This window comes from Vespa crabro, chromosome 2, assembly GCF_910589235.1.
Source record: "Vespa crabro chromosome 2, iyVesCrab1.2, whole genome shotgun sequence".
NCBI classification, from domain to species: domain Eukaryota; kingdom Metazoa; phylum Arthropoda; class Insecta; order Hymenoptera; family Vespidae; genus Vespa; species Vespa crabro.
In genome coordinates, this window is record NC_060956.1 from 5150988 (window position 1) to 5167292 (window position 16305).

The 16305-nt window shown below is 37.6% G+C and overlaps 1 long non-coding RNA gene across 1 annotated transcript in view; it reads right to left on the bottom strand.

The window, feature by feature from the left end:
- Positions 1-5841: 5841 nt before the first annotated feature.
- LOC124421953 overlaps positions 5842-16305 on the bottom strand; it is a 54974-nt gene continuing 44510 nt past the window's right edge. Inside the window, exons 2-3 of the long non-coding RNA XR_006941771.1 lie at positions 6287-6462; positions 5842-5898 (exon numbers count right to left, since the gene is read on the bottom strand). This is a non-coding gene — a long non-coding RNA (uncharacterized LOC124421953). The remainder of the gene's footprint in view (positions 5899-6286; positions 6463-16305) is intronic.

Here is a 16305-nt window from a genome sequence, read left to right on the forward strand (position 1 = left end):
GAAGGATCGTTTGCTGGCTTGCAGTATAGACGACCTTGATTTTGTACAGACATGCTAACATTTAACAGGTTTCTCTCTCTCTCTCTCTCTCTCTCTCTTTCTTTCTCTCTTTCTCCCTCTCTTTGTCACTCACTCTTTGTTTTTCATGAAACTAATAAAATAATTATTGACTTCGTTGTTTGTAAGAATAATCAAAAAAGGTGATTTGTTGTTAACACTAATGAAAATCTATGACCATGTCGGAACAATGAATTTAATTTATTTTCTTGAGAATTATTTCATCTTTCTATTTCTTTTTCCTTCTTTTTTCTTTCTTTTTTTTTTTCTTCGTCTTTTTTAATATTAATAATAATTGACAATGAATAGATCGATGGAAGAAAATCATTCATAATTACTCTGACCCTAATAGGGAATAAGTATCGCGTTAATAACGCGGGGTCAACGATAATAATACGCGATATAATGTTTCGTCCTCGAACGAGATTCATGGGAGCTTCGTGATGGGAAAAAAAAAGTTCGATCGCGAAAGAATTTCGCGGAAAATAACGGCGAGATCACAGAGAAACGGAATAACCCACATCCCACATGTTTTTGATAATTGATCATCTACGGCTGGCGCTAGCGAGAATCCCTCGTATAATCTCAGAACTCTGGTATAATCGTTCCATTCTTTGGACTACTTTCGATTGACCCACGGCTGGCTTTGGTTAACCAACGTTAATCAAATTTCTTCGTTCTGACGAAAAAAAGAAGAAGAAAAAAGAAAAAAGATAAAAAAAGGATAAATAAAATGAAATGAAAACAAAAAAAGAAGAAAGAAAAAATAAAAGTAAAAAAGTAAAATGTCCCCGCGGTCTCGACTTAAATCTTTCTTCGATTACGACTGACGTTTTTTTACAAAAAAAAAAAAAAAAAAAGAAAGAAAAATAAAAAAAAGAAAAACAGAGAAAAAAGAAAAAAGAAACAAAAAAAAAAGGAAAAGAAGAGAAACACGGCATGTTTCATACGAGAGAATCGACGAAACACAAAAAAAGAAAAGGAAAGATAAAAAAGGAGAGAGAGAGAGAGAGAGAGAGAGAGAAATAGATAGAAAGAGAGAGAGAGAGAGAAAGAGAGAGAGAGAGAGAGAGAGAGAAACAGGATCGATGGCAATAAAAATCGGTTTCCTTCATCGAAAGGATATCGTTTGCAGTATCAAGTTTGGAACGTGGAAAAAAAAAAAAATAAAAAAAGGAAGTGTAACCGTCGAAAAAGGTTAAAGTCCCGGAAAAACGTTCGAGGGGTATGAAATCGTGGCTGGTATGAGATTCGCGAGGGAAAAGGGTTCGGGATTCGTAAAAAATCGAGAGCACCGAACGAGAGGCATAAAGAGTATAGGTACTAGTTCTGGCCTTTTGGACTGGCTACGGGTTCATAAAGTCCACGCTTTTGGCCCGATTCGTTGCTTTTCCGTTGGCTTTCTCTCTTTCTCTCTCTCTCTCTCTCTCTCTCTCTTTCTCTCTCTCTTTCGCACTGATTCTTTCTCTCTCTCTCTTTCTCTGTCTCTTTCTCTCTCACTCACTCACTCACTCCCTGAGGGTTTTTCGAGAGTGGGTGGTTGGCGGAAGCAGCCGTCGGCAACCACCAGCAGCAACACCGGCAGCAACGAGTCCCTTTTCAGGGCTGCTTGGCCGTGGGTAATCGGTTTAATAGGCGGTCCATCGAGAAAGTTAAAACCGGCTCCGCGGAAAATGGCCGCCGTTAATCCCTTTTTCGGGCTTCTGGCATGAAATGAGATTTCTGTTAGGAAACGTACGAGTGCGAGAACCGTCGCATAGTATCTGTGTCTCTTTTTCTCTCAACCCCCTTCCCCCGATCTCTCTCTCTCTCTCTCTCTCTCTCTCTCTCTCTTTCTATATACTCACTCACTCTTTCTCTGTACGACGATTCGAGGATTCTACGGGAGTGTGCAGGTGCGCAGCAAGTTGCGTACGCGACCCACATAGAAGGCAGAGATTTACACGCGTCTGGAGAGTGAGAGTAAGAGTGAGAGAAAGAGAAAGAGAAGGAGAGAGAAAGAGAGAGAATGTATGTGATGCGTTCGTTCTTGCGTGTCGGTCCTGTACAGGGGTAGATTTAGGGACAAAGCGAGAGAGAGAGAGAGAGAAAGAGAGAGAGAGAGAGAGAGAGAGAAAGAGAGAGAGAAAGAGAGAGAGAAAGAGACAAAGAAGTTCTCCGCAGCCATTAGCCGCACACTCGCAAAGCCTCTACAACACGATTCATACATTTTCCTGGAGGATGAAAAAACAGGCTACTCCGTATCCTAAACACCAAAACCAACCCCTCGTTCGCGGCGGCTGAGGCGGTGGTGGTCCAGTAAGTCGCTACCCTTCACGTATTTTCTACTGCCCTTTTCTCTTTTCTTCCTTCTTTCCTTCTTTCTTTATCTCTTTCTTCCGTTTTCTTTTCTTCCTTTGTCTTTACATTGACTCTACCTCTTTGCCTTTTCCCTAACCCATGCCACCTTTGTTCTTTCTTTCTTTCTTTCTTTCTTTTTTTTCTGTTTTTTTTTTCCTTTTTTTTTTTTTTCTTTATTTTTTTTCACTCGAGTTTTAGCGTCGTCATGGCACTCCGGAAATACCTTCACGAAATTCTTCTCGTCCCATCGCTTTTTTAATTACTCCAAATTAACACGCCTACCGTAAAACTATTAATCCTAACACGATTAACTTAGTCCGTAACCAAAATGATTTTATCCTAAACTCGATGATTCTTCTCTATGAGGCTCCATTGTTTTCTTTTTCCTTTCTCTTTATTTATTTATTATTTTTTTTTTCTTACAGAAAGGATACATACCTATCAATCCTTGATGATCTGAAATTGAATAAATTTTGTTTTCAGCACATTAGTTTTGCCGCCATGGAACGATATTTTTCTAATGACACTTTTGTTTTTCAATATTGACCGCAATAAGAAAAATCTGACAAAATTACTTCAGTTGTACGATAAGTGGTTTGAAAGTTTTTTTTTTTTTTTTCTCAAAATAATTACAAAATTACTTACTATAGATTGATAGTTTTAATAATTATATAATATAACAATCGTTCTATTTCTACGTAACTCGTTCCAATTATCATTAACTATAATTATTTTAATTATAATTATTAGTTCAATTGTTATTTATTAATATATTGTTTTATTAATGTATATCTATGATTTATTAAGAAACATAATCTACGAAGAAATGTATATATATATATATAATTTACGAAAAATATGACAAATAAAAAAAGAATTAGATTTTCTTCGATATTTAAGCTTACGATTTGATATCAAATTCCAATGGAATAGATCAAGTAAGAAGATTCATCTATTGGATTTGTTTTTCTTTTTTTTTTTTTCTTTTCGAATTGGCGATACATTGGCCATTGTTCGTTGTGAAAACAACGAACGAACTGAAAGAACACGGTTACGCGTATCGCAAGCGACGACAATACGCGGGGAACTAATTCCAAGCATTTATCTGCCAACCACAGCTACGAGTTTAGAGAACTAGGTTGAGGGGAGAGACTTTCGTATCCGGATAGAAACGGAATAACGGAGACGATAACGTTGATAGAGGAATTGCTAGGGATTACTGAGAGAAGAGAAGATGAACGGAATACAGACAATCCGTTTGAGCTTCATCGTTATGATTACATTTACGATTGTATTCATTTTATAGAAGTATGATTCGTATATTTTCGTAAACAAGAGGAACATTTTTATGAATGACAAATGAAAAATGAAAGATTGAATTGTTATTTAAATAATTTCATTCTTTTTCTTTTTTTTCTTTCTTTCTTTTTTTTTCCTTTTTTTTTTTTTTCTACAAAAGATTCGATACCCACAACTTGATTATTTTTTTTTCTCAACTTATCTTGATCTTTCAAACGAACCTTTCTCGTAAATATTTTTAAATGAATTCTTTCCTCATTATTTCTTTTTTATTTATTTATTTATTTTTTTTTTTTTTCCATTAATTATATCACTCCTTCTTTTTCGCAGTATTAAATATTTCTTTAAAGAATGTATGTTGTCTTCGTATTAAAATTTTTATACGTTTTCTTTTCGAAAAGAAACGAGAAAGAGAGAGAGAGAGAGAGAGAGAGAGAGAGAGAGAGAGAGAGAATAAGAGAGTAAGTTTTGTTGTGCCTTAGAAGTGTATTTCAGCTTTTGCCTCCTTCTCGAATCTTTCTTCTCGCCTGAGAATTCTACAACTCTTAAGACGAACAGCTATGGTGGAAGAAGAGATAGAAGAAGAAGAAGGAGAGGAAGAAGAAGAAGGAGAGGAAGAAGAAGAAGGAGAAGAAGAAGAGAAACCATCGAATGGCAAGAAAGAGGAAATAAAGAAAAAGAAGGAAAGAGAAAGATAGAGAAAGAGGAGAACAACGAGAGGGTACTCTCAGTGTGAGAAATCGATGAACGCGATCGAGAGGTGGCCGCGAGAGGTAAAACAAAATCGCAGACAATTCCTTGGCGTGTTGAGTCTGTATCTCTCTCTCTCTCTCTCTCTCTCTCTCTCTCTCTCTCTCTCTCTCTCTTACTCTCGGTCCACCCCCACTTCTCTTTGTCTCTCTTTCTCTCAAGAGAGTGATGGAAGTGGATAAGCTGTGGGAGGAAACGGGAGCTCTTTCTCTCTCTTCCACCATGTTTCTCTTTACTCTTCGTACGTGTATTCACATATATATATATATATATATATATATATATATATATATATATATATATATATATATGCAGACAGAGACGTATCCGTATTTATGTACACGCAACACACATACACTTACATATATATATATATATATATATATATATATATATATATATACACGTATAGTACAGATATATTTCTATACCTGCGCAGCTCGCGTCTTCGGCATCGGCAGTCGTCTCCACCTCCTTTTTCTCCTTCTCTTCCTCCTCCTCCTCCACCTCTTTCTCTTCCACCTCCACGAGTCTCCCTGTGCTTGGCTTCGTTGGCTCCTAATTAAACATCCAGCTCGCTCGAATCCCGAGTCGACTTGGCCGTCGATGTTCCGATATTAGTCCCCCTACTACTCTCCCTCTTCTCTTTCTCTTTCTCTCTCTTTCTTTCTCTCTTTCTCTCATCTGACTCGAAGAGAGACCTACCTAGCATTCCTCCCCCGCAGAAATCCCTTACAGTCTCCGCGTGCACGGAGTAAGCAACGCCGTGCGCCTTTATATAAATAGATTACAAGGAAGAAAAAAGCTTGACGATCGATCGGCCACTACCGAAACGTACCCCGCAACGGGTACGACAACGACTACGACGACTACGACTACGACGACTACGACGACTACGACGACGATGACTACGACGACTACGACGACGACGAGAAGGAAAGGAGGACTAAGAGAACGAGTAGGATGAGGATGAGGATGAGGAGGAGAAGGAGGAGAAGAAAAAGGAGGAGAGTAGTACCTGGAGGGTTTCGAGGGAGTTAGAGAGAGATAGTAGACTCGTATTATCCCTCGTGTAGTCCGTACTTCGTACCTTCGTGCATCCTTGGAAACCGATTTGCTGTTGCCGTTGCTACTCTCATTACTGTCCTCTACTTCGATAAAAAGGGATAATAATATGGGAGAGCGTATGTTTAATAGTCCTGATTAATCGATTGGATGAGAAATGAATTTTCAGTTAATCTTAATTTCTATCTCGATTTTATATACATATATATATATCTTTTTTTCGTACGCTCTATACCACGTGTGTGGGAACATAAAAAAAGGTCACATGTCCAAAATGGTATTTGTTATGTATTTTATCTATGATGTTTGATCTTACCTATATACAGGATGCTCTGGGAGTCACGATACAATCGAATAAAGTTCTTTTCTTTTTGTGAGTTTTCCTTTCTGAAAAAATCGATTGTAAAGATTATTAATCAAATATCAATATATATATCTATATATATATCGATCAAGATATATATATATATATATATATATATATATCTTGATCGATCGTTATTTTTTTTCCTAAGAAAAGCAAAAAAAAAAGGAAAAGAAAAAAAGAATGAAAGAAGAGAAAAAAGGCTCATTTCACAGTGCCGATTTATTTCATTCTTTCTTTTTTTTTCTTTAAGAGAGATCAACCCCTTCTCAATCGCATCATGATTATCGGGTCAATCCTTTATATGTATTGGTGTATACACGCACTTACACGTATACTATATACTAGATAGAAAAAGAGAAGATGGTAAAGAGTCCAATACTACCCTGCCGAACTGTCCAGGCTACGTACCCGGATCCAACAACTATCCAGCGTTAGCAGCTGAAGTAGTAACAGAAGCAACAGCAGCAGCAGCAGCAGCAGCAGCAGCAACAGCAGCAGCAGCAGCAGCAGCAACAGCAACAGCACGCTGAGCATCTCAAACACGATCTTGTATTCCAAGCTGGCCGTTGGGTGCCTGGCAGCGCCTACGAGCGAGAGAATAGTCATTAACTAAATAACGGCCCGATCTCCCCAGCATTCACATTCTTCTTTCTCTCTCTCTCGCTCTCTCTCTCTCTCTCTATCTTTCTTTCTCTATCTTTCTTTCTCTATCTCTCTCTGTCTGTCTGTCTCTTTGTCTTACAAACTCTCCGACGACCGAATGGCCGTTCTTCGTACACTTCCAACCCACCCCACCGCCCTCCATTCACCCTTCAGAAAGAAGTTTGCCAGTGTGAGGAGAAAGAAGAAGCTACGGGAGAAGAAAGAAAACCAAGAGATTAGAATGGATGAAAGGGGTTAGAGAAGTTTATGTGTTTTATTTTTTTCTCTTTTGTTTCTCTCTCCCTCTTTTTTTTTTTTTTTTTTTTTTTTTTTTAGGTAGGAAGAGTGAGAGAGAGAGAGAGGGAGAGAGTTTGTTACGTACTTACTAATGAGGAATTAACGATTGGAATTTTGTTATCGGCATACAATACGTAATAGGATAAGAATTTTTTTTTTTCTTCTATCAAAGAACATCATGATATTGGATATTCGTTAATGTCATTCGTAGTTTCTTCGAAATGAAATTTCTTTTGTTATTAACTAGTTGGTTTACGTACCTGTCGTTTGAGAAAGAATAAAAAGTCATAGAATTTTAACGAGGAGACAAAGCATCGTCCCGTTCAATGCTTGTGTCCGCCTTTATGTTGGATTTATGAGGAGACAAATGGAAGAATAATATGACCGGGGCGTGTTTATTGTCGACGTGTGTGATGTTGGCGTAGTAAGAAAGAAAGAAAGAAAGAAGGAGAAAGAGAGAGAAGAAGAGGGGGGGAGAGATTCTGGGTGGGGGTACATAGCGTGTTTTTCTACACACCACGGCCATATCTTCAGACACCTTTTCTTTTGGTCTTCTAAGGTATCTTCTTTTCTTACTTTTTCTCTCTCTCTCTCTCTCTCTCTCTCTCTTTTTCTCGCGATACGGCATTACTTCTCACGTTACTTTCCGCGAGAGACACGAGGCACTCGTAGACACGTGACACGTAGGGGTATAATGCCGAGCACTACTCAGATATGTGATTCTGCACTTCGCGTTCTCTTTCCATGCACCTCGTCGTTCTCCCGTGAGACATTATACTCATGCGTGAAAGAAAGATCGAAGAAAAATGACATAAAGGTTTTATTGTACATTCCTTGTTATACAAATTTGATCCACTAATTTTATTTATTCGTTTATCTCTGTTATAAGAAACAGAGAGAGAAAGAGAGAGAGAGAGAGAGAGAGAGAGAAAGAAAGAGACAAATTATCATTCAGCATTTGAATATATTCTATCGCCATTTCTATATCCCGAATCGTAAAATGATCTTCTTAATATTTTTTTTATCGTTAATTTTAATAATTATTATCATTAAATCCGATCTTTTTCTATCGTTGACATTATTTTTTACGGGATACAATAGAAACGAGATAAGAATCATAATGGATTGTAGAAATCGACGATATCGTATTGGCAACAATCGGTTCGTGCTTCCCGAAAATGTATGTCTTATCACTGGACAAATGTCATTCATAGCACTTCCTTTGGACATTCAAAGAGATTACGTAGGTGTCGATGTGCCATCGGATGTCGTTCTGAAACTTCTCTTTACCTGCGAACGAAACGAAGAGATAGAGTATGAGAGAGAAAGAGAGAGAGAGAGAGAGAGAGAGAGAGAGAGAGAGAGAGGGAGGAACAGAGACGGAGATAGAAAGCGAAAGATAGAGAAAGGAAGGTGAAACGGTGTAATATCGATTTGGACCCAATAAAAAAGTCATTTGAGATGGTGCAAAAGCGCAGCATCGGTTGTAAAACGTTTAGCGAGTGATAACGTTTGAAGGTAGTCGGATTCCTTTCCTTTTGCCTGTCTGGTTCTCTTAAGTATCATACCTTACACACATTCTATCTGTCTTTTTCTCTTTTTCTTTCTCTCTCTCTCTCTCTTTCTCTCTCTCTCTCTCTCTCTGTCTGTCTGTCTGTCTGTCTGTCTGTTTTTCATTCTTTCTCTTTCTTTCCTTCGTTTCGCACAATTATTGTCTGAAAAAAGTTAAGATTGGATGTGTGTCCAAGCGAATAATAAGTTTTCTACTGCTCGTTAAAATCGTCCGTCTTCTAACGTCTTCATCCACTATAACAAAAATCAAACACTCGAAGAACTCAACTAAAGTGTATCCTAGTTTTCTCTCTCTCTCTATCTCTCTGTCTCTTTATCTCTCTCTCTCTCTCTCTCTCTCTCTCTCTCTCTCTCTCTTTCTCTCTCTCTGTCTCTGTCTCTGTCTCTCTCTGTCTCTTTCACACGCATTTCAAGAAAATCTTTGGATAAGTAGAAAACTTTTCCATCGCTATAACTTCCGTAAGACGGTCGCGAGATAATAAAAAGAATGAAAAGAGAGAGAGAGAGAGAGAGAGGGAGAGAGAGAGAGAGAGATAGAGAAAGAGAGAGAGAGAAAGACGTTCGTCTCTTTCACGGATCTCTACGCTTATTTCTTATTATCGGAATAACGCAAATGCATCTCTCCCGAGTTTTCCCATTTAATCTGCATGAAACTTCGCGGGGGGTTCTCATTTTTCTACGTTCCATCTTCTCGATATGAATTCGTTCGCGAATTGAAAAGCGAACGAAGGAAAGCAACTTTTACTCTACAACAGGACGAAAAAATATTGTCCTTTGTACGTATGCGCGTGCATGTATTTGTGTGTGCGTATATACACACATATATATATATATATATATATATATATATATATATATATGTGTGCATTTTTATACGACGAAATTACTTCGAGTTAGGAGAGGGAATCAGACTTATGAAACTAATATAATATATTATGAAATATATAACTAACCTAACTATATCAATGATACGCATTATTTATCGTATCGTTATATCTAAGTAGATTAGACATTAAAGAGGTTTACGTTCGTCAATGATGTTAGATCGTTCGAATCGAATAATCGAAGGGTGAACTCAAATCGTTTGCAAATTTTAATGCGAGTAACACGGTACTCACTGAGAACCTCGCGGAGTCCTTCGTGGAGTTTCTTTACGTTTGTATGAGAGAATTGGAGTAAAAAAGAAGAAGAAGGAGAAAGAGGAGAAGAGGAGGAAGGAGGAAGGAGGATGAGGAGAAAGAAAGAGAAAGAGAAAGAGAGAGAGAGAGAGAGAGAAAGAGAGGGCAGGTCGAAATAAGTTGACGGAAAGTTTAGAGTTAAATTTGCCGTAAAATTATTGACGGAAGTCGAAGCGAGCACAAATCATAACGCTTGGTGAATCCGTACTATGGAACTTCCATTTCTCTCCTTTCTTTCTCTCTCTCTCTCTCTCTCTCTCTTTCTCTCTTTATATCTATCCATCTATCTGCCTCTTTCGTTTTCATCGACAAGCTCCCGTTCACCACCCCCTTCCTCGTGACTTCGAAGCGAACCTTCTTCACCACCCCAACCTACTACCTTTAGCTTCTTCTCTCGTCGACCTCCAATCCCCGGAACTCGCAGAGCCTGATTCGACCGACTCTTCGAAGGACGTTCGATCTCTCTACATCACCCAAATGACTCGTCGTCGTTCCCTCGTGTCGCCTTTCTCTCTCTCTCTTTCTCTCTTTCTCTTTGTGTGTGTGTATGTGTAAATCTACCTACTACTTTATATATATATATATATATATATATATATATACGTGTGCCCGCGAATCCCCGTCCCTGGATTATCTGCCGTGAAATTGTCTGATTTGCTTCGCATTTTCCACGGTAGGACTATTTGTTTCATCGTCCTACAGATCTTTCATCTTCTCTCTCTCTTTCTCTCCTCGATCTTTCCTTCTATCGTCGTCCGACGATAATTATGTATATTCCTCTTATAATTACGTATTTAACGAGAACGACCGAATAAAAGTATGACGTATCTATAACGTTTAATTTCTTCTTCTTTCTTTCCCTTTTTTGTTGTATTTTTTTATTTCTTCTTCTCTGTTTTTTTTTTTTCTTTTTTTTTTTTTTTTACTCAGATCATTGTTTCGTATTAACGAAATCGATAGGTGATTGTTCTTCAACGAAAAGTAATTTATAGTAATGTTATAGTAACGAATAAATATAAATACGAATTTTAATGATCTTTTGTGTTAAATGCGTTAGTGACGAAAGTTAGGATAATAAATATTTAGAATGAAAAAAAGAAAAAAAGAAAAAGAAAGAAAGAAAGAAGGAAAAAAAAGATAAGGAAAAAGAAAAAGGAAAAAGAAGAAGAATAATTAGGAATAGGAGGAAGGAGAAATGCTGTTCAATAAAAAGTAATTTATAATAATGTTATATTATCATGTAAAATATAAATACTAAATGTATCTATGTAATTATTTTCGTGTTGAAACGCTTAAGTGGCGAAAGGTAGGATAAAATGTGAGGAATGAAAACAAAAGCGGAATAGAAGAAGAAGAAGAAGAAAAGAAGAAGAAGAAGAAGAAGAAAGAAAAATCTGCGGAAAAGAAAAGAAAACAAAATGGGAATAAGAAAAAAGGTGGGAGGGGATAGGTAGAGAGGGAAAGGGAATGTAAGGGAATAATATACGTCGTTGATGCGTTAGAGAGAAAAGAAAGTGGTGTAAGGTGGAAAGGAGAGGAGACGAGAGGGAAAGTCATGTCGACGAAAAAGACGAATACTAAAAGAAGAAGACGAGGGCTTCGACGTGCGCGCGTTTTGTGAGCCTATCGTGCGTTCCGTTCTTTCTTTCTCTCTCTCTCTCTCTCTCTCTTTTTCTCTGTCTCTGTATCTTTCTCTCTCTTTCTTTCTCTCTATAGATAGCCACGCAGCATTGGTATGCGTCACGGAGGACGAGCGAGAAAAGAATCGAGACACGAAAGATCTTTCGTATTGTTTTTCCTCGATTCATCATTTCTAATACGTTCTAATGTTTTTCTAATATTTTTCAAATAGATATTATCGATATCACATCAAACAAATATCACGATGATTATAAACGGATGATTATTACTTTTTTTTTTTTCTTTTTCTCTCCCTTTTCTTTTTTTTCCTTTTTTTATAAAAATAAAAAATAGAAAATAAGAAAAAGAGTTGAAATAGAAAGAAAAAAATAATACAAAGAGAGATGAAAGAATGATTGGGAGTGGAACGAAATGATGGAGAGAGCGAAATCGAGTACGAGAAGAGGAGAGAGAGAGAGAGAGAGAGAGAGAGAGAGAGAGAGACGGAAAGAGAGAAAGAAAAAGAGAGAAAGAAATAGAAAAGAGAGACACTTAACTCCGTCTGAATCCGGCCACGTACATTGTTCTGTGCTAATTTTAACGACGTGTGCTATCGCTTTGTTCAACGTGTTGGCTATAGGTGGATCGCGAAGATCCGAATGCTCTTTCTTTTTCTATCTCTTTCTATTTCTCTCTCTCTCTCTCTCTCTCTCTTTCTATCTATAATTCTCTTTCTCTTTCTACCTCTTTTCTTCTCTCTCAACCATCTCTCTCTCTATCTCTCTCTCCTTTCCTCTCTCTTTATTTCTATAATTCTCTTTTTCCGTTACTCTCACTTCGTTCGTTTTCGTCGCGTCGTTCAAAAAAAAAAAAAAAAAGAAGAGGAAAGAAAGAAGAAAAAGAAAAAAGTAAAAAAAAATAAAAAAAAGAAAAAGAAAAGAAAAAAAAAAAAAGAAAAGGCGTCGAAATCGAAAGGGTCCAGCGGGTCGCGAGACTCCGCGAAGACAAGAGACATCGTCTCTTCCCTTTCTCGAAGAAACGTTTGGATTTTGTCGGTGCACTTTTCGTCGAAAGTGCCGTGCCATTAATAGTCCGACCGAAAGTGAACGGGAGACGTTTTTACGTGATTGCATCACGAGCTCTATAAACTCTTTCTATCTCTCTATCTCTCTCTCTCTCTTTCCCTCTCCCTTTCTCTCTCACTTTCTCATTTTCTTTTTCTTTTTTCTTTCACTGTCTTTTTCTCTCTCTCTCTTTCTCTCTTTCTCTCTCTCTCTCTCTCTCTCTCTCTCTCTCTCTCTCTCTTTTGTTATCATTAATAATTCATCGAAACTATTGTATTAACTCGTCCATTAGATAGTCGAACGTTAAATATTCTAGAAAACTTATTATAATTTTATGTTGAACTAGAATAGTATTTAATTATTTTAAGAAGCATTTCTTCTCTCTCACTCTCTCTCTCTCTCTCTCTTTGTTTGTCTCTCTCCCTCGCTCCTTTCTCTATTTCTGTCTCTCTCTTTCTCTCTCCCTCTCTCTCTCTCTCTCTCTATCTTCGATCTGTCGTCGTTGATAATTCAATGAGATCGAAAAGTCATCGAAATTGTTTTCTGAGTTCTCGATTTGTAATCGTTTAATAATGTAAGAAAAGACAGATGATCTTATACAGAAACTCATTTTTCTAATAATTTCATTCGAATTTTTTCAATCTTGCTCACACTCTTCCTCTCTCTCTCCCTCTCTCTCTCTTTCTTCTTTTCTGAAACATGGTACATTGTTTCACATTGACGCGGTAGGCAATCACATAAATAAGTAAAGAACCGAAATCGGACGGTGGCGAGTAAATCGCGCGATTTCGCATTCACGGTCTGCAGGGAAAACATGTGAGGGGTTGAGAAATTCTCTCTCTCTCTCTCTCTCTCTCTCTCTCTCATATACATACAAAAAAGGAAAGAAAAGAAAGGAAGGAAAAAAAGAGAGAAAGAAGAAAAGAAAAGAGAGAAAAAAAGAAAGCACTCGGGAGAAGGAGTCGCGGTAATCCCGTCAAACCATATTGAAAGTCGTGGGTCCGAGGATTAGAGACCGATGGTGGGAGATAGAAGATCGGAAAAGAAACGAAAAGCAAAAGAAAATGGAATAAGAGAGAAAGTGAAAGAGAAAGGGGGGGAGAGAGAGAGAAAGAGAGAGTATGTATGAGAGGAAGAGAGACGGAGAGAACTGCGAGATTCACTCCCTACGAGGTAAAAAGAAAAATAGGTTTATACGAAGCGAGCCACCAGAGAGTAAGGAGAACTTGAGTTATCGGTACTCGTTAGATATTCCTTTTTATGTGTTCTAAGCAATAAACGAAAGAAGAGGTGAAAGTGCTTGCGAAAAGGACACACTACTAAGATGGACAAGGATGTACTATGTGGATAGGGACATATATGTATGTAGGTGACGAAGAAATAAGGAAAGAAGAACGTAGAAGAAAGAAAGAAAGAGATGGAGATTGGGAGGGAGAGTTTTTGCATGGGCCAGGCTCCCCCGGGGGTCATCACTCGCACTTCGGGGACAGGGCAGTGTCCAGTTGTCCCGGGCAAAGCGCGTCGTGTCCACCCCATCGCCTCCACCATTCGATCCGTTCGGTCCCGGCCTGACAACTGATATTGCGTGATCTATGGCCCCGAGCATTGCACACTTGGGACAAAACTGACCTGTTCGCCCTCTTTCCCTTCCCTTTCCTATACCAGTCTACCGACTCGATCGTTCAACCCTCCAAACTGGACTCCACCGACGTTTCTCTCTATCTCTCTTTCTCTTTTGCTTTTCTTCTTCTTTCATTCTTTTTCTTCTTTTTCTTTTTTCCCTTTTTTTCACTATCTGCGTCCTTCTTGCGCTAACTTTCCACCCTCAACTCGGGCCTCGCGGTCTTTTACCCTACGCGAAAAAGTAAATATGTATGTATATATGTATTCCGTGTATATGTATTGGAATGAAAAGAGAAAGAGAGAGAGAGAGAGAGAAAGAGAGAGAGAGAGAGAGAGAGAGAGAAAGAGAGGGAGAGAGAAAAGAAGCAAGCAACAAAGTAATAGATGTCCTCGGACCCTTCGCCGCTCTACCAGCCTAGGACAGTGTCCACTTCGTCAATAAAAAATCACGGCATAATAGAAAAAGAAGAGAACGTGAAGGAAGAAAGAGGTCGTCGAGGTCCAAGCTATGTCGGCCCCATGAGATATCTACCGGGTAGCCCGTAAAAAAAAAAAAAGAAAAAAAAAAGGAAAGGAACTCCACCAGGTCCCTTTCAAATATTTATAGACGCGATTCCACCATGCTGCGTTTTCGCTTTTTCTATGGTAGTTGTGTGAAAATGAAACGTATGCGGATTATTGTGAATCGTTTTAGCTCTCGTATCGGCGAAAATGTCTTTATCTCGGTCTGGCCGATCCTTATGCTCACTCTTCTTTCATTTTTTTATTTTTTCTTTTTTTTTTCATTTATTTTTTTTTTTTTTCTTACCAGAGAAGTGATCAAACTTAAAATATTTCTACGCTCTTGTTTCATCTCTTATTTTTCTTTTTTTTCCTCTTGCCAATCGAATGATCAAAAAAAAAAGAACAAAAAAAACAAAAAAAAAGAAAAAGAAAAGGGTAATCGAAGTTTCTCGGCTTATCGATCAATTTGTAAAAGTCGCTTTGGTCTAATTGCAAGAGAGAAGGCGAGATAGTCGGTGAGTCGACCAGGACGGGAATACCGTAACCGAGCTCACGATAATGTCAGCTGGTCAATGAGGAAGTGGGTGGACGGTGTACCGTTGGGAACCACAGATTACGATACATACATATGTTACACGCGATGTCACCGTCGAAATGAAAATAAGGTGTACGTATATATATATATATATATACATATATATATATATATATATATATATATATATATATATATATATTTATCTATGAAATTCCACTGGCAAACTATGAACTATCGATATGGGGAGAAAATCGAAAAAGTCCAACTACTTTTCTCCCTGGAGTAAAACTCGTTTCAACTTTGAGACACCTTTCTTTTTTTTCCTTCTTTCTTTTTTTTTCTTTTCTTTTCCTTTTTTTTTTACCCCTTCTCTATTTATTCATTTGGAAAACCATTTGCCATAATGTACGAGATACGATTTTACCTATTTAATTCTAACGTCTTTATTATTTTTGAATTGAATGAAATTTTAATCTCTATGATTATTATGAAATATTGTAATATTTATTCTTTTCCTTTCTTTTTTTTTTGTTTCTTTTCTTTTTTTTTTAAGATGGAAGACTACGACAAATTAATGAAAATGAAATAATAATAATAATAATAATAATAATAATAATAATAAGTATAATTAATAAAAAATCATTTGGTAAATATTTTCTTTGCATTGGAAATAAGATAGTTCAATCATTCGTCCATCGATCTTTTCCATTTAGTAAAGCGTTAAAATTGGTTTATTGATATTCATTAATATCTCAATTCGACGCAATCCAAATTTATTGACTATCTTTACGATCGATGAAGTTTCGAAATAATTGACGTCATTGAAAGATATGGCTCATACATTTTGACCGTAAATAAGCCAACGTGAACGTCGTCAAAAAAAAAAAAAAAAAAAAGAAAAAAGAAAAAAAAGGAAAAGAAAGAAAAAAGAAAAAAAAATGAATAAAAAAATGAAAATAAGAGAGAGAGAGAGAGAGAGAAAAAATAGCCGAGAGATCGTTAGAATAAAGTCGTGAACGAGCTCGAGATAGAAGATGTTAACGTTGAATTTTTCATGTCCGATAAGATCACGGTGGCACATACTCATAAACGTCTTGACGAATTTAAAGGCCTAACTGGGAATGAGGCCGACGACGACGGTTTCGCGCACATCGACAATGCGCGTCGACACCTTATGGCACGCGCGTCTGCGTTTACGCGGCTGCCGAACATATGTAGTTATGGGGGTTACGGATGACAGGAAGCGCTTTAAGCCAGACTAAACTGCGCCTTAAACATGGAAATTTCCAGGCGTTCCACGAAATTCCCTTAAATCGTCCACAGCACGACGGTATAAACGTCAGACATCGACGAATACCAAGAGCGAAGGTACGGAATAACGAACGAACG